Genomic DNA, 19221 nt, shown 5'->3' with positions numbered 1-19221 from the left:
GCCACCAGAACCAATCCAGATAGATGGTGAGCCCGAATTCGAGGTGAAGAACATTTTGGATTCTAAGATCTCAAAATCAAAACTTTTCTATCGAATTGATTGGAAGGGGTACGGACCTCAGGAAAGGTCTTGGGAACCCAGCGACCACGTACATGCACCTCGGCTAGTTAAAAGGTTCCATCGGAATTTCCCAAACAAACCGAAACCTCCAGAGGGAACGACCTTGGGAGGGGCCTTGGGGGGGTGCTGTCATGATGCCTAACCCCGAAGCACCAGGCCAGGCCCAGCACCCCCGGGAGCAGGCATCATGCCCCCAGGTAAAAGCCCAGCGGCCCCTTATAGGGGCTCTTTGGACTCTGTCCTGGCGCCTTTGGCGCAAGGCTCATGTTGGACATCAGTCCTGGCGCCATAGGCACCAGGCTCATAAAGGAAACTGTTTGGTGCACTTACCTGATGCAGACCATGCTGCATACTCACCTGATGCAGAGCATGCTGCATGAAGACCCAAGCCAAATGAGGCTTAGGAGGGACTATTTTTCTGAAGGGACTATTTTGTTACTTGGGTGGGGCTGTGGAAGAATACTTACCTGGGACTTCTTCCAAGGCTATTTAAGCCACGCCCGGACAGCCACATGTGCTTCGCGTTGTTCTGCATCCCAGCAGCTGAACGCTCACCGTGTCTGCTCCTGCACCTGGACTCCAGCCACGCCCGCCTCGAACATGGAACACCTGTAAGGAAAGAAGAGAAGAGAAAGGTGAAAACCAAGAACTTATTCAAACTTCTTACCTGCATCCGGAATCTTCACGCCAGCATTCTTGAAGAGAGACTTCCATTTAAAAGCATCACTCTGCTCGCTGCAGCGCCGCGCTTCACTCACCTGTCCTCGAGACATCTCCCGGCTCCATCGCGGCTGTCAGCACCGGTCGCCACATCTCTGCACCTAGGGGAGAGAAGAAGAGACAAAAGGTGAGCAGAAGGAACACAGGAGGAAAGCCGAATTTTCAGCCATAATACTTACCGGCTTTTCGTGGTGAACCATTCCACATTTCGGGTCGGCGCCACTTCTTTGGCAGGTACCGCACCCCGGCACCTATGGGGAAAGGACAAAAGACATTACTGGGGAATTATGAAGACATTTAGAGGGGTCGCCCTCATCACTAACTCACCGGATTTTACCGTCAGCAATTTAACCCCTCAATGCATCGCCTTCGTTCTGCACCTGAAATAAAGGTCAGATCACAGGTTAGGAAGACAACATTAAAAGAGGCTCACACTTGAACTTTTGAATCTTCATACTTACGGCGTATCGCTCCGAAAAGTCAAGTGGATTTTGCCAGCGCCATTCTGAAAACCAGTGAAGTAACTGGATGAACGCGCGCCCCTGCACCAGAAGCAGGATGGAGAGTTCATCCTTCCAAACCATAAGGTGAGATTAAACCGGGGGTTTTGGAGGAAGTCAGAGAAGAACGAAGGGGGGAAAAGGGGAAGCAAGCACACTATTCTGCAGACAGTTAGTTCCCCTTTCTCATCTGCAGAAGGATATTCCTACGGGCCAGACAAGCAAGATTTGGGGGTCCTGTTCAATCGGTGGTCCGAGTTCTGCAATTCACGCTTGAAGAGGCCACAGCAACCCAGACTAGACCAGCGCCTCCGTGGGAGCCAGGTGAGCATTACAGATGCAATGTATTTCCATGTTCCAATACAACACCCAAGGCGAAATTCAATATTTTCACAGATTCCAAAATTTGTGTACCAGTTTCTTTTTTAACCGCAATGAGTAAGCCTCCTGCTGGTCTACCCCGAAACCCTTACTTGGCAAACAAATGTCTACATTCAAAACCATCCAGTTGTAACAGAAAGGTAAGCCATTTCTCCTGTATACATAACAGGTCAAATGATTCAAATGTGTCACATAAAGCCTCCGAATAGATTAATTTTGAGTGTCCCCTAGAGTTCCATGAAAATAGTTGCCACTGGTGGTTTACCTTTGTGCAACTAAAGTTTTTGTTGTAAATTTTTGATTTGTGAGATGGACTCTCTTAGATACTGAGCGAGTAATCTCCAATCCTGCCCCCCCTCATTTGGGAAGCGTATCAATTTCCTTTGATCTAGGTAAGTCATCCCAACATTGATAGGAGTTATCCTTTTGGTGCATAGGATCCTTCCCATTCTCCCACCCATTGCTGAAAATCACGCTATCATATCACCATCCTATTGAATTGCTCTGTCTCCTGTATGATCAGGTCAAAGATCTTTTGAGAATACGGGACAATACGCATGTGATCAAGGTGTGTTGGATGGATAAAATCCACCAGACAGATGTCTGCCGAGGAAATCAACCTCAGTCAGGGAATCTGATTAAAGAGTGACAGGACACAGGGTCTATTCAGAGAAGAGGGGCCACCAATATCACACAAGTTATAGAGTAGAATACACGGATATTCAGAAAAACTGTCACTATCCTTGATGTGGAGTGGCCTGGCCGATTCATATTGTGTCGACTTCCCCGATTCCTGAGGCCCAAGCTGTACTGAGGAGGTCCCCCCATCCCTTGCAGTTACCTCCCCCTATCCCAATTGGCCCACATCCATGTGTTATCTTTGAGTTCCCCCTCCCCTCAAGTTATTATTTGTTGGCATCTCAATTTGACCCAGGTGGAATTGCTCTTTAGTTCGCTGCCCGCTAGTGCCTTATTTCTAAGCACTGCTAGATCTGGTAATAGGTCAAATATGACTTTTTTAATAGTGTTTGGGAGTTCTGAGTTTTTTATAACATTTTCAGTATGGGACTGATGTAGTCCATTTGAGTTTGACATTTGTCCCCCAGACACCACTTCATCATTTGCAGGGTTTCCAATTTTGATTGCATTTTCACTTCAAATCCCTCTGAATCCTGAGGTTTCAGCACCCCTGCTGATCCATGGGTTTAGAAGTGAAACCCAATCTGTTTGACTCTGCAGAAGTCATAGGATATTCAGCCATCAGACTTGAGAGTTCCTGTGGCAGTATTTGTCGGGAGGTTGATTTCTCCAGTACCTTATAGAAGCTAGAAAGTTGGAGTTGTTTTACTTCCTTATTCTCCCCCCCATTTGCTGTATATTTGGTTTCCCATTTTCAATTCCTTCTGCTACATCTTCAAATACAGAGCACCTGTAGTTTAAGTATAAATTACAAAGTGGTTGATGGCATACTATAGCAAACGTAAATCCTTTAAAGAAAGGAGGGGGTGATCAGTTAACCAGCTAGGCATAGCGGGTAGAAACACCCATATGCATAGATTACTCCCAGTACTGTAGCAAAAAGCAAAATAGCAAATAGCTCAGTGCAAGAATTGAATTCAAAAAGAGAGCGGAAAAATCACTCAAATGTATTGGCAATCACTAAAAATAAAATAAAATGAAGATATGTCAGTAAATACTTTTCCCGCAATCTGATTTCCAATAATGTATATATAGCATAACTTCACCTGAGGTGTCTGGACTGAGATCACCAGAATAGTCAAAGATTTCAAAGGTAATATATAGACGATTACAATGGTGTTGCATCTGCTCACTTATGTAATCACTTATGTAATCTAATTGTCAATGTCCCTTATGTGTATCAGGTTAACATGGTTCAATTCTACAGAGAGTATCCTTACATGTGAAAGTTAGGGTGAACCGGAAAATGGAACACAGAGCCAAGTTGGGATGTACATATACATTTCATCCTCCTAGTGTTCTGAACTTAATAAACAGTGAATATATACATTACATCCCCCTAGTGTTCTGAACTTAATAAACAGTGACTGACACATGTTTCTTTGTAAACATGTGTACACATGTTAACATTAGTTCAAAATACAAAAAGATTTTTTCTAGAATGATGAGGTCCAATTTTCCAAAATACTTTCAATACTTTTGGCATTAATATCCAATATTCATGTTTTAACATACTCAAAGAAGGTTAATTAAAGGTAACGCCTCAAGTTACATTATAAGTTCCCTACAGATCTGTATGTGGGTGAGTATTGTATATTCTTTGTACATTGCAAAAATAGCAAACATGTCCAATAACTCTGGAGCCCTGTCAGGGCTATGAACATGTCAATTTGGAACCTTATCGGATAAATCTGTATGCAGGTAAGTATAGTATGTTGTTTCTATACTGCAAAAAAATAGCCCCATGATCCAACATCTCTAAAACCCATGTCTGGGCTATAAACCAAGTCTGTTTAGAATATTATCAAATAAAGCAACTCAATGAGAACTCATCATTCAATCCCTTAGGTTGCAGAGTGTCCAGTTGATCAATCCAAAACATTCTGTTCTCGAGAGGAGAGCCTGGTAGTCACCCCCTCTTTGTAGTTTTTTGACAACCTCTATGACTTGAAATTTCATTTGGGCAATCGTGTGCTGTTGTTCAACGAAGTGACAAGAAAACAGTGACCTCTTCTTCTTACATCTGATCATGAATTTATGCTCTGTCCACCTGTCCTTTACTGGTCCTTTACTGGTCTTGCTGTTTGCCCAATGTCTAATTTGCCACATCGAATATATCACTCCTGTAGAGAGACAAGTTGTGAAGTCATGCATTTTGAATTTCTTCCCCGTCTGTGGATGAGAGATGGTGTCAGCCTTAGTTATGTTATTACAGTGTTTGCAATTAAATCAAGGGAAGGTACCCTTATTTTTCATCTTTAGCAGCAGTTGCTTATCTTTTTGAGGTCTCTCAGCTCTGACTAATCTATCTTTCAGATTACTACCTCTTTTGAAGGCCATCATGGGTGCCTTTGGAAATAGCTTCAACAGTGTGGGGTTGTTATGCATTGTGGTCCAGTTTTTTCTGATATCTCTACTTATTTGGAAGCTTTGCCGTGGGAATTTAGAAATGTAAAGGAGAGGTGTGGATTTATTTTTCACCTTAGGTGTTATGAGATCATCCCTGCTCAGATTGGTGGATCTTTCAATTGCATCTTCCAATGTGTCTTGCTGACAGCCTCTTGATTCAAACCGGTCTATTAGTTTAGATCATTCCAAATCTAACCTAGCTGGATCTGAGATAATCCTTTTGAGATGAAGCATCTGGCTATGTGGCAAACTTCTTAACATAAACTACGGATGAAAACTTGTATAGTGTAACAAGTTATTTGCATCGGTTGGTTTGTGGTAAACCGTGGTGGCAATCAGTCCTTCTTGAATTCTTAGTTCCACATCTAAGAAGTGTAGAGATGGTGATCCCACTTCCATTGTAAACTTTATTTTTTGGTGTACTTTGTTCAGGTAATCAAAGAACAGATCTAGTTTGGTTCTTGTGTCACACCAGATACCAAAAATATCATTGATGTAACGGTTCCAGGTAAGTAGCTGAGGTCACCAGTGATGGTGGTCAAGTACAAATTTATGCTCAAAGTAATACATGTAGGTGTTGGCATATACTGGCACCATTGCTGACCCCATGGATGACCCTGAAATGTGACCATAATATTTGCCTTGAATGTGAAAATAACTGTTATTCAGGATCAGGTCAACTAATTCTACAACAAACTCAGGATTCCCTTTGATCTCAGATGAATTGTAAAGTAGCCATAAAACAGCTTTGATGCTTTGATGCCTTCTCCATGCGGGATAGACGTATGAAGACTGCAGACGTCCATGCTGAATATAGTACATTCATCACTGAGGGCTCTTATTTCTGGCAGGCAGTTAAAAAAATCTGTTGTGTCTTTCAGATATGTAGGAATCGCCTGTACTAGTGGTTGCAACAGTCAATCCAGGTATATGGCCAGTGTGTCGAACACACTCTCCATCCCAGCAACAATGGGTCTCAATGGCGGGTCCAAAGGGTTCTTGTGGAGTTTAGGCAAGCCATAGAAAACAGGTGTGATTGGGATTTTGTTCAATAGGAATTGGCTTGTTTTTTCACTAATCCATCCGTTCTCAGTCGCGTTATCAATAGATGTTTCAATGATGGTTTTAATTTTCTGTAGCAGGTCATGGTCTAATTTGGTGTATGTAGTCTCATCTCTAAGGAGTTCCAAACATTTCTAAGTGTAATATGATGGGTCCATTACTACAATGGCGCCTCCTTATGAGCAGGTTTGATTGTCAGGTCCTCATCTTTCGCCAGTAATTCCACATGCACCAATTTACTATTTTTGATGTTGTTAGGGGTCTTTCTTTGATAGTTGATCCTTTTAGGTCATTCAAGACATTCTTTTAAAATAGGTCTAGGATTGAATTTTGGATGAGCGGATCAAAAAAGCTTTCGGGACGCAACTCCAAAGTGTCATCCCTGGCAATGAAATCCATGGACGCCTCTGATGCTGTGTGATAGCATCTACCCTCTACAGGTATGCCTAGCTGGTTAACTGACCAACCCCTCCTTTCTTTAAAGGATTTAGAATTTCTATAGTATGCCATCAACCACTTTGTTATTTATATTTAAACTACAGGCGCTCTGTATTTGAACAATTCCGCGCATCAGCGGCTGCTCCTTTGTATACTAACTGAGGAATATGGGTTGCATATCAGCGCCTCACACTGATCACGCTGAATAATTTCCAGGAGAGTCCTGTCTGCACCTTTTTGAGTTAGATCATTCTACTCACCAGCGGTACTTCAGCTGCAGGTAAGAATGTTGCAGCTAGTTTCCTACAACACATAGAAACTTATGTACCTTGATGTCTATATATGCATTTAGGTTAACGTGAGTAACCCTAACCTCCCTTCGTTTTCTGAACAGTATCTGTATTAACTCGCACGTTGCTATAAACATCGATTTGAGCCTGGCAACTATCTTGGGCACTCCAGAATATTCCTTTGTGGCCTCCTTAAATTAATCGATACAATGTACATGAAATTGACCTACAGCCTCTTGAAGGTATTGCCAATGATATAATTTGTAAATATGTAGATTGTCTCAAAGACTACATGTGCTTTGTTACATCTCTAAGACTATACGTGCATGGTTACATCCTTTCCATCTCACTCTCCCAATAGGGATCAGTATCCGAGTCATCAGCTTGTCCCGACATGCTGTGAGACTTCTTGTTCCGACTTTGGTCATCTTTTATAGCTAGACAAGCATTTTCGCATATATAGGTGAGTTACCTTGAACACCAATTTTTTATGCACTAGAAACCTGACCCTGGCTCATCCCATGGGCCATCTGCGGAAGTCCTGCCCTTGTTTCTATGTGAGAAACATGGCCACATCAGAATCACCAGACTCCATTTCGAATCGAGTTCACTCACCATGTAACTACACACAGGTGGAACACAATAACATTATTTGGAGATCTCCCGAAGCTTTTAGGCCACTGCTTGGTATACCTTCTATCTATAACCCCACAGTGCATCTCACAATCTAAAATGAACATTGTGGTTATTTATTTATTTAAATCATTTTAAAAGTTGAAGTGATGTGGTCCAATACCCCCTTGGATTCACTAGGAAAAGCCAATGTAATGTTTTTGGATCGATTTACGTATATGTCTTTCTTGAACAGTATGAAATGATGTCGACAAGTGGTTAGAAATTTTCAACCAACATATTGGCATAGCTTTGGAACATTGGCTGTAGTTCTTTAACTGAACATAGACTCTTTGTACATGCATAGTGAATACATCTACATGGAATTAATTGCTTAAGAGTCACTCTGATAGAGACTCCCTGTTAATCTATAATGTTCTGTTCTCTTGTTCATTTTTCTTTCTCATTGTTACCTACTATCAACTACCAACAGTTCAATGCAGGCTTCTGATGAAGAGAATTTGTCCTTGAAAAGCGTAAAGCCACAGCATATTGAACCTGAGAAATTTGTTTTTGCTCACTAACACATTTGCTTTATATGTGATTAAAATACCTGTTGCTTTTACACAGTCTGTGTTCCTAGAATATCTTTTTGAATGTACATTCTTGTAACAGTTCTCAGTGAATTCAGATATACATTTTTACAAATCTATATTCATGACTAATTACTGCCTTTTTGGTGGATTATAGACAGTGAGCAAGGGATGGGAGGGTTCTTACTTTGGATCCTCTTCTTCCTTTCAGATGATCTGTTGCCCTGAACCCTTAGCATTTTAAACATGTTCTTACTGCAAGGATATGCATGTCCATTTTTAAAATGCACCAGCCATTTGATATCTGTATTCTCCACATGAATCTGCTTGCCACTATTTACTGCCTCCTCTGAATGTAATGTCATTGCTCACAGTGTCCCTACAGCATCTGTTCAATGATGGTACATGTTCACATTTGGGAAAGCCAAATACAAAAAGACAAAAACGCCCCTTTGTTCAATGCTTTAAAGCTTGTCAGCGTTAGATGGGCGAGCACCAAACATTTACGTGTTTGGGGCTTGGGCCAGGAAACAGCTTTGGAAATTTTCAGACAGATTCGTCCAACGATTCTAAATGTATTAGCAATTGAATGCCCATAAAGTCCATTGCTTTTAGCTTTGGTTCCACCTTAACTCTAGCGCGACCAGGATAATGGCGATGCTAATTTAGTTACTAACTGTTGTTCTTTGGTCATATACATGTTACTCTTTCAATTCATATCCTGATGGAAATGAAACAGTATCAAGTTAGTAATGGGGGATTACACAGGGGCAATGCGCTGGTCTTGGAAGCAAGACCATGCAGAGCACCAGAGGTTCAAATCCCTGAGCCACCTTTTTGGTGGATTATAGACAGTGTGCAAGGGGCGGGAGGGTTCCTACTTTGGATCCTCTTCTTCCTTTCATTTGTATAGTGGGACCTTGTGCCAATGTCCATTTTTTCCTCCCCTGCACCAGCTTGCCTGGACTTGTTTACTTAGTTGAACATTTTACTACATACATGGTGTGTACCGACTACCTTATCTTCTCAACGGATCATATGCCCGGTTTGCACTGTGTACATGCTAATGTAAACTAATCCATTAATACCTGCACCCCATAATTTGTAACATGTCTTTAACACATCAGTGCAAAGCAGGCTCAGATGAGATGTCCAAAAAGAGGTGCTTTTAAAACGTGCAAGCACAGTTTACTGGCTGTTGTTTAATTACACACGAAATACAAGGAAATATGCACTGTTGAGAAAGCACCATTGTGAGCAGGAAATTAGTGTTGCAAATATATTTGCAAAACTATTCTTCAAGGGGAAAATACTGAGGCCAGATCGGGTGATGGTAAATGTTAGGAAAAGAGGCAAGTTCTAGTGAGATTGAGAGGAATAGCACTTAAATTCAGGAGACAGTGGGGTGAGGACGGACATACAGCAGACAGATGACCAAAAGACTGGCAGGAGTCATGCAGTGCAAAGGGGAACGCTTTTCCTGGCAGACAGCAGCCTGAAGAGACGGGCTGCAGACATGCCAATAGCCAAGGTGAATATAAGTGATAAGTGAGGAGTTCTGAATGAGGACAGGGCCGATAGCAAGGCAGAGAAACATATTTTGCATTTAATACTGAATGCTCAAAACATGCTTTCTTCAATTATCCATAAAAAAAGTGTGTGTTTGCTGTGCATTTCTGTCTCTCTTTATCTCTTTCAAACTGGGTTCCTGCCAATTGCTCTAATTGAAAGGTCATGGTAAAACAATAGGCGGGGATCTGTCGGTGGGTGTAACTTGGTATTGTAGACATGGTTTTCTATGTTCTCTTTTGTATCCCAGTTATACCATGTGACGTGTTCTGAATAGATCCAAATAATAACGTACATAAAAACGTTTCTAAAAACTATAACTATTTTGGTGGAATGTTATGTGAACAAATGCACTCATTATCTCTGTTCATTTTACCATGGGTGGCATAATCTGAAATAAACATGTGGTTTTCATAGTAAGGTGTGATGTATGGGTATCCAATAACTTGCTTGTTGCAAAATGTTGTGTGATTTGGCTGATAATGCATAGCTCAGCCTCACTGGGGAAATACAGTGACACTGTCAAAAAACAAGTGCAATAAGTCTGGTAATTTTCTTTGGGAAAGACCCAGGATTTTCAGGGAAACATATTAGTCTGAGGGCAGCAATACCATAATAATACCATACGACTTTACACCATAAGAAATTAGGTGTGGCCCTCCGACAAAATCTCTAACAGCGCTCAGCCTAAACCAGTCAACGGGCATGCTTCAAATTCAAAACTGCTACAGTACAGATATGCCTTTTGGTGGTTTGGTAGAAATATATTCAGTAGTTTTTTAAACATGTCCCAAGCACCAAACTATTTTTCATCTCCCACAGTGGAGGCCAAGAAGGGAGGCATGTTAGAATCAAAAAGCTGCTAATTCCCATGAGAATGCCCAAAGAATTGCAAGCATTATATTAGGTAAACTCTACGAAACAACTTTAAACATCCAGAAGCAAGCAGAGGAGGCAGACGAGGTTGTGGCCTTGTAATGGCACACACAAATCACATCACTGCCTCATCCCTACCATCAACAGACACTGAAGATTGTGAAACTCGCTGTGTCACTTTCAAACTCAGCAACCAATTTCCTATTCATCTTCAGACCACCCACCAACAACCTGAACTTCATTATAAAACCAACAGACACGAAAGCAATCCTGATGCTGAAACAAAAATATCATTGCACTGGGAGATTTTAACATCTGGTTTCAGAGTGAAACTTTGGCAAGTCTTCATCTGCAACAAATGGTAAACAGAGCCATCCACCTTGCCAGAGTGATCTTAATTATTTCAGATATTTTCAAAAGTGAACTTGATACATGGATGACAAACTGCCTAGCCATACCTGGATGAAAACTGACTCGCAACATTACCACACCTGCCACCTATTGACCCATCACAAACAAAAGAAGAAGCAGTAAGATGAGAAGAGAGCATACAAGAAAACCAAAAACATTTTTGAGAAAGCATGAAGAACACACTGCAATCAACCTAACAACAGCAGGTCAGTCCAGGTAAAGCTATTGTGTTAAAAGCCAATAAATCTCACTACACAGACAGAATTCAATCAGCAGTAAACCCATGGAAGTCAATATCTAAATCATCAATGAATTGAAAATCCCATTTTCATGTAGTGACTTGTCCATATATTCCCAAAAGCCATGCCACAAAATTTCAGAAGCGAAATCCAACAGATTATCCAAGCATCCTTCTCAAATCCAATCATATAAAATCATCAACACAAAAGAAACCAGGACCAACAGAGCAACTACATCAAGCCAATCTCAGAAGAAACCTTCGACAAAGTAGTAAGGGAGTGCAATAAGGCAGGGTCACCCATATACCCTTACCAAACAGATGTTTACACAAACCTACTCACCAAACTAGCCACAGCACTCTACCACCAAAAATGTAACAATCTTTCATTGGAAATACGAATAGTTTCAAAGTCTTGCTGCTTACAATAATCTGTTTTAAAGGATGATGCCAAAAAAGCTGACAATCCCATTAAGTGCATGCCCATATTCAACTTCCGCTTCCCCGGCAAAACCCTGGAGAGCTATATGTTTCAATCACTTGGAAACATATGGGCTAATGGATCAATCTTAGGTAAGTTTCACACCAATGAGAGAAAACAATCAGCAATACTTTCAATAGGACATTTCAGCAGCTTTTGGCACCATCCACCACACAACCTTAATCAACACATTACAAGAATCTGCCATATACAACTCTGCACTGTATTAGTTAAACACCTCCTCAAAGACAGAACCAAAATAACCTACTTAGACCTTTCACCTCAACTAGCAATTCATTTGTTTTTCATCCTCTGCCCTTTCTGATCTCCCACATGGAAACATGAATCTCAGGGTAAACTCCACAAGCCACCTAGAGATCTCACCCACACAAATGCCAGTTGCTCCTGTCCTACAGCACCAACAGATGAACACACTGCCTTGTCTTTTCCCTCTTACTCCCTAACCACCCACCTCTTCTTTCTCTTGTAGATAGATCCATGAGAGTGCCTAGAGCTGTGTGCAGTACAAATAGCAATAACATAACCTAACCAAACAATATTCAACTGCAATATTGCTAATATTCGGGACAGACTATTGTTTAACTATACTGATTTTAATGTTCATATTCCTTCTCTGCAAGTAAAAACATATACATACATGATTTCCAAGTGCAAATGTGTTTTTGTTTTAGTGGTAAAACTATGCAGTAGAGTTACTGATGTCTTCTAATGTTAAAAATGTACCTAATGGTAGAATGATTATGTTCCTAGATGTTCTGTTGATAGGCCCACAAAAAAGATTGTTGTTCAATAGTAAACTGAATGTACTCACATTAATGGTTTCTCATAAACTAAGTGCAGAGTTCACACAAACTTCAGATCCTGCACACTATTCTCTGCTGAAATATGTGCCACTAGGGAGTCAACATTCCCTAGGTGGGCATATTCTAACCAGCTCTGGAGTGAAGGTTAAGCTCTGGCAAGGGGTGTGTGATAGAAATCACGGCAAATGTTAAGTGGGAATGGCAATAGGAGTGTGATTGGCATGAGTCGGGTCAGAAGAATAGGAACAAAAGCACTTGGAAGAGAGATTTGACCTTCAAGTGAGAAGAGTTCATGTTTAGGGACATCAATAAGCAAGACATTGAAGGGACGGATTTTATGTGTTTGGGCAGATAATTTCAGTGGCGCAGACCAAGTAGTGAACAGAAACATGAGGTAGCAGAAGTTAATTGAGGGTAAGAGAGGTTGACGATAGAAGCACATCATGGAGTGTAAGGTGGGGTGTGTTAAAATAGAAGAAGGCAGAATTTTTGGGGCCACCATGCCATGAATTGGATTATAGGCAGAAAATGGAAGTTTGAATAGTGAGCAGAGATGCATCGAGAGCCATTCTAGCTAACGTTAGTGCTGGGGGTGGGAGCAGAATGGGGAGGAAGGAAAAGGATTCAGACAGTAAGGTTGATGACATTATCAAACGGTTGAAGGGCACAAGAGCAGGCTGGAGCAGTAGACCAGGTGGATGGAGACAAGGGGAATGGATATGAATTTTACAGCTTTTCAGTAAGTTTAGCTTGGAAGCCCTAGCAGTGTAGTAGTTAAGTGCACAACATTTAGGTTGCTCACAAAGAAGAATCCTAGGTTGGGATACTTGTGGAATAGATTGTTGGAGGTCTGATGGAATGGATAGTGGTATAGCGAATGGGCCCAAGAATCCAGGAGATAAATTATGTTAGTCAATGAGTTTAGCATGAGAGAGCAAATATCACTAAGTGATGTTTGTCTCTCAGAGAGAGATTTCGGAGAGCCAATCTGCTGCCCAACTACCTGTCTCATTTTGTGTTAGAATATCAATATGTGAGCCTGCACACTGCACCAGGTTATCTCTGATATCACTGATAAATTTGTAGTCACATATGCAAATAGTTTAAAATTAAGTTCTTAGTGGATTTGCTCCAAAAGAGACAATAAAGGAGACTCAGGCCTCAAATAAGGTAATCACAAAGATGAGTGCAATTTAAACAGTAGGTGAGAAGGAACACAGGTCTATTGACACTGAATGGGAAAAATAAATATTGCAACCCTCTTCATTGTTTGCTCCACCCTCCTATCTCTTTTGAAGCTGCATGAAACATTCCACAGCAAATCAGAGTTGGGGATGCATTTTTATGAAGATAAGTCAAACCGTACTGAAGTTAAAAAACTCCTAAATAATGCCCTCCCTGTGAGGAATCCAACATAACCATAACTACACATTGCTATTGTAAACCTGTGATAGATGTATCAATAATTAAAACCCCAAAACAAGAGGGGAAACATGAATTTTTACTAGTTACAGAATGCAAAATATAGGTATATTGCAAATGATTGTAGTTGTTAAATTCTAGGAAAATTGATCTAGTGAGACACATCTACAATGGAAGGACCAAGACAATGGTGATATTATATGCCAATTCAGTTTTTGACAGTTCATACCTTTTATATTCTTCTAAAGGTACATCCATTAGAAAGTCAATCACTGGGCAGACAAATATTTCAGACACTTCTTAGAATATCTATATTTTAGATCTGTATATTGTGAGAAACCTAGGGGTATTCTCACATGTAGACCCCGAAGATCCTCTATTCTGGTGGCCAGGGGAGGGCCATCGCTCTAAGATCCCAACCGTGGGGGTGGATGAGCGAGAGAGAATCCTCTGAGTAGGGGAGCTTGGGTTGTTTTTGTGGCAGTACCCCAGGTGAGGCATGGTATTCCAATGGGACAGCAGGCGAGGAGGAGGAAGTCCCAGAAGCTTTTCTTGGTTATTCAGGAACCAGGGTCCCTAATCCAAGAAGGAGGTGGAAGTGTCAGAGTTAAACAAAAACAGACAAGGAGGAGAGTCAGATAAGACACACATATAGTTCTAACTTAAACACCTACTTCTCTCCCCTTGGCTTGGTAAAGAGAAATTAAATCACACCAAGCAAATACAGAAGGGGCTGGGGGACTCCACTATTTCCCCCACCAATCACCTCATAAAGATGTTCAATGTCCATTTTACCCTGCTCCCCCTCCCCATTTCCAAGTACTGAGAGAAGGAAGATGCAACTAAGATCATTGAAGTTTACCCATAGAAACAACATGGCAAAAGTAAGGGAAACCTACTATAGAACAAACTCAAGGTGTCACACTAATAGAGTCAGTCAGGGTCAGGCATTCAGTAATGACTACTCACAACCGACTGCACTTGACTCTTTGCTCAACTATAAAAGGTGTGTTTTTTCACAGAGGAGAGTGTGATCTGGAAATGTTGCCAGCACCAGAAAGGCAGAGGAACAGAGATCAACAGGACCTGAATCCTGAAGGAGAATGGCATCCTGAGACACTGGTCCGGTGGTGAGGAGGGCTGCAGCATGGCTATGAAGCTCCAAAGAGCCGGTGTTAGGTACCCTGCATCCTGTTGTTGGCAGTTGTAAAAAGTGCTTGTTCCTTTGGGACTTGTGCCTGTCACAAAGGTGTCTGAGGGGCAGTTGATGAGACTCTGACCTCAAATATGGAAAAGACAGAAGGCACAAGAATATAGATGAGGAAAGCAACAGAAGGAAAAGACGCTAGTGGCATAGATGGAAAGGAAAGACATTAAGAACGTGCAAGTGTGCATGAGAAATCAAGGAAGGCGCAAGTCAAGTGTGCACGAGAAAGCAAGTAAGGTGCAGGTGTGCACGAGAAAGCAAGGAAAGTGTAAGTGTATAGCAAGGAAAAGGGGCTAGCGACACAAACAGAAAGTAAAGACATTTTTTGTTATTTAAATGCTATATTTTATACATAAACATTTTCATTTACCAATTTTAGTTAATTCCTCATTATATTGTGATAGAAAATCGATTTTCAGCTTTGTGTTGCTCTGTCTACGATATGTCTTCCTCACGCGACATACTCTCTAACTCATTTTTCCAGTTTCAGTATATTAGCGAGATATTGCATGATCGTGAATATTGCTTTTGTGTCCTGGCTGCTCAGCAACCGCGCCCCTCTCTCATCCGGTTCTAATTGCTGGGTCGAGATCTTGAAAAAACTGCTACTCTTGTGGGCAAGTACCGGGCAGGTCATGATCAGATGATATAATGTTCCGGGTCTTTCTCTTTCATACAAAAGCGGCAGATTTGCTCAGCCCATGGTATTTGTCTTTCTCTAGTTGGCAAGATGTTCAAGCAGATTTTCATGAATAGTTTGCAGTTTTTTGGGTCCGGAAATAGTATCAAGTAGTTGGGTAGTTAATTTAAAGCACGCAAGTCAGCGTCACATTGTATGTTCATCGCATACTTTTCTTTCTCTTCCATAGTTTTCATCCAAAAGTAAAGACATTAAGAAGTTGCAAGTGTGCACAAGAGGGCAAGGAGAGTGCAAGTGTGCACATGAAGGAAGCAAAGGAAATAAGGAGAACACAACGGGGTGCAGGAAGCACCTGAAGGTGAAAAGTTAAAAAGGAAGAGCACGGTATAAAGAGAGGGGTTACAGATCAGAGTGGTCATGCCTAGTAGGAGCAAAGAACTTGGCAGTTTCAAAATTCTCTGATTGTACCCCACAAGTGAAATGTGTGTGAAAGAAAATTCTTTTAAAAATAAGGGAAGGCACATCCTGATGAGCTGAACTTGTGTTTATGACAAAAAGGGGCATACGTTCAGGAAGAGAACACTGAGAGGCCCAGGCTGAACTTGTCTTTGAACCCAAGTGGGCCCAAGCCTCGGGAAGGGATCCCTGAGAGGCCTAACAAAGTTGAATACTTATTGAGTTTTGATGCTAAAGGGTTTTAAAACTTGAGGAAAGGGAACCCTGAGAAGCTTGCAGAGGAAATGTGTATATTTCTGAAGGTCGGGCTTTGAACTTGTGAACTTGGAAGAGCTAAAGCTCGGAGAAGGGAATTCCAAGGAACGTAAGATATTGAAAGTATAGAGCTGCTGCAAAATCTCTGGAGAAGGTCTCACAAAAAGCCCTTTTTGATTGAACTCATTTTTGTGAAGCTGACCAACCCACACCTGGTGAGAAGACCGCCCAAAACCAACCTTGGTTTATTATTTTTTTATTCAACCACTATATTTTTTCTTTTAAGAGACTTCCTAACACATTTTGTCAAATAGTGAGGGCAAGCATGTGTTTACTTTGGACGTTCAGACTTTGAAGGTCCTTAGAAACATAATTTAAGGGAACCGTCCCTTTAGTGATAGGGCCATATAGGCATTACACCAACCCAGAAACCTTAGTAAATACATGTTTTGAAACTAACATCTTTGTTTTTGTGCCTGTGTCACAATATTCACTCATGTGAAAACATTAAAATAAAATGTTATAGAGTAAAAGATTCACTAACATACTTTGTTATAGAAAACTTTAATTGTAAAGGTGATGTTATCATTTTTCCCTTAATGCAAAATGGTTAAACTATTGGATACATCATACTCTGGGTATTGCCATCAAATATTTCCTAAGAAAATGGTCAGACAACTATCTGTTGCATTGCAAAATGACTGTCTCCCCGGTTGTGTTAACTGATTATAGGTAAGGCACAGACATGGGTACTTTGCATGATCATTTTGCAGTCTAGTTTATGACATTTGGGCAGGGATTATCTGGACAGTGGACAAATTGTGTTGTTGCCTAGTACCCCCATATTGACGAGTTATTGCTGATCCAGCACCTAGTTACTGGTTTGGGGCTAGATTTGGGACTCAATGTCAACATGCTAGAACACTTATTTGCAGTTACTGGCACTTTATGAAAGAGGATGACTCAATGACATTTGGACCTAGAACCATTGACATGAAACAGAAACAATTAAGGAACAGGCATGCGAATGTGGAGCGGTGGGCATGTATACTTCTCGGATCTACAACAATCTTTGGAAATATACCACCTTGAACGGAATTCACAAATTGTGTCAATCAATACAAAGCTAGCTAATGTGATGCATTATCAGAACATTGTATTCACATTAAATTTCCTCACATTTTGCATATTGACAATTACTACATTTAGTGTGCTAGGGAAACGTATGTGGCAGGAGTTGTAGCCACATGCTTAGTTCTTTTAGTCTGCTAGATCTTGGGGTCCAACTCCTATGCTTTGTGAGAAATTTTGAAAATGTTAGCCGTTGAACCTGTGCCTGCATGAATTTCTCAGGATCAGCACACAGTATACATCGGTATTTGCAGAGGATTGTGTAAAGGTGCAGGAATCGGAAAGAATCTAATAGGGTCATAATCGTTTCTTTACTTACAAATTGTACAGTATCTGTCTTCTGTGTATATCTATGAGTCAAGGAAAAAAAACATTAGGGGACATTAAATATGTGATGTCATCATTGTGGTCATAGTCTGCACAACCGGGGGCACAAAGTTAAGGTGGCTTTAGATGAATTTTCAGGGGTTTGTTGCATTAAGTTCTTACCTTAACATCCTTGAAACTAAAGTGTTTTCCTTGAATTTCAACGGTTATGTTAATCCATAGATAATTAACATTAATAATACAGACAATGTGGCTAATCAAAACAATGTACTATGTCTAGAAAGTTAAATAAAAAAGCAATTGTGCAATCACATTCCCCTTAAACAAACATGTTGTTACAAAAAATGTGTTTGCATATGTACTTAACTTTTTAATGTATTTACATGTCTATGTACTGTGCATAAAGAGTTAATAAAGTGTTACCGTACTGCCCATACATATGTAGAAATACAATTTTTTTAAAAAAGGTTTTATATCTGCGTCTACTAAGGATGCATGCGCGTCTACATGCAGCAAGGACTTTGGAGTTAACCACGTGTGCACAATGAGCCAATATGCATCAACGCCCTTCAACGAGACAATGTATCTTTGCGCCTACTATGCCAGACAATCATATCACGCACTGCACGTCAATGAACAATCCAATCAAACGTTGGGATGTATTCACGCGAATACACCCATGCCGTCTGACATAACTCGCATATGCAAAATGAGCCAATAGGACGTTGAACTTCCTTGACTCGTCTACCAATCTTTGTGCATGATCCACCAACCAATGAAATCACGCACTGCAGCTCCGCACCTAAATGTGACTTTTAATGTGCGTGAATGAATGAGCCAATCAAACATTGTGATATATTGACGCTGCTAAACCCATGCCGTTTGCCGACATATGCTGCATGTACGAGACTGTCCAATCAGGCAGTCTGTAGTCACGAATAATCACCACACCCACACAATAGTTTACATTTATCATTGCTTTCTGTACTTGCTGGTGAATGCGTTTCTCTGTAACTACAAGCACTTTTGGCATGTTACCCCTTAAATTCTCTATCCTTTTTAGCGACCTTTCTCTTAATCCCATTTCCCTTTGTACTGTTATTGGTTTAGTTTGTTTAATTTTTGTTTTGCTTTTTTTGTTCTTTTTTAAAACATTTTTGAGGAGATTTGTCTTTTATACCTGGTCTTTTTGAAAGTTTTACTTTTTCATTCTTACTAAGACATTCCAAAATGTCTGAACATGAGAGCACTAGTACTGACAACGTCATCATTTGGGCCGACAATCCATCACCATCAAGGACGAAGCACACAGGAATGAAAAACACAGCTGACATTTGGCGCTTCTTCAAAGTGAAGGAACACTGCTTCTTCTGTAATAAGACTCTACGCCCTGGCCCTTCTGATGTTCTATCTCTAAGCCTAGGAACACCAACAATGATCAACCATCTAGTGAGAGTCCATTGGGATGAGGTGAACGATGAATATCAAAAAGCACACAAACATCATAAATGGAAAATGCATGGGGCCCATTCTTAGCATAGAATGCGATCAGCACCAGCC

This window comes from Ambystoma mexicanum, chromosome 6q (genome assembly GCF_040938575.1).
Source record: "Ambystoma mexicanum isolate Mex_15411 chromosome 6q, UKY_AmexF1_1, whole genome shotgun sequence".
NCBI lineage: Eukaryota > Metazoa > Chordata > Amphibia > Caudata > Ambystomatidae > Ambystoma > Ambystoma mexicanum.
This window is presented reverse-complemented; position numbering follows the sequence as displayed.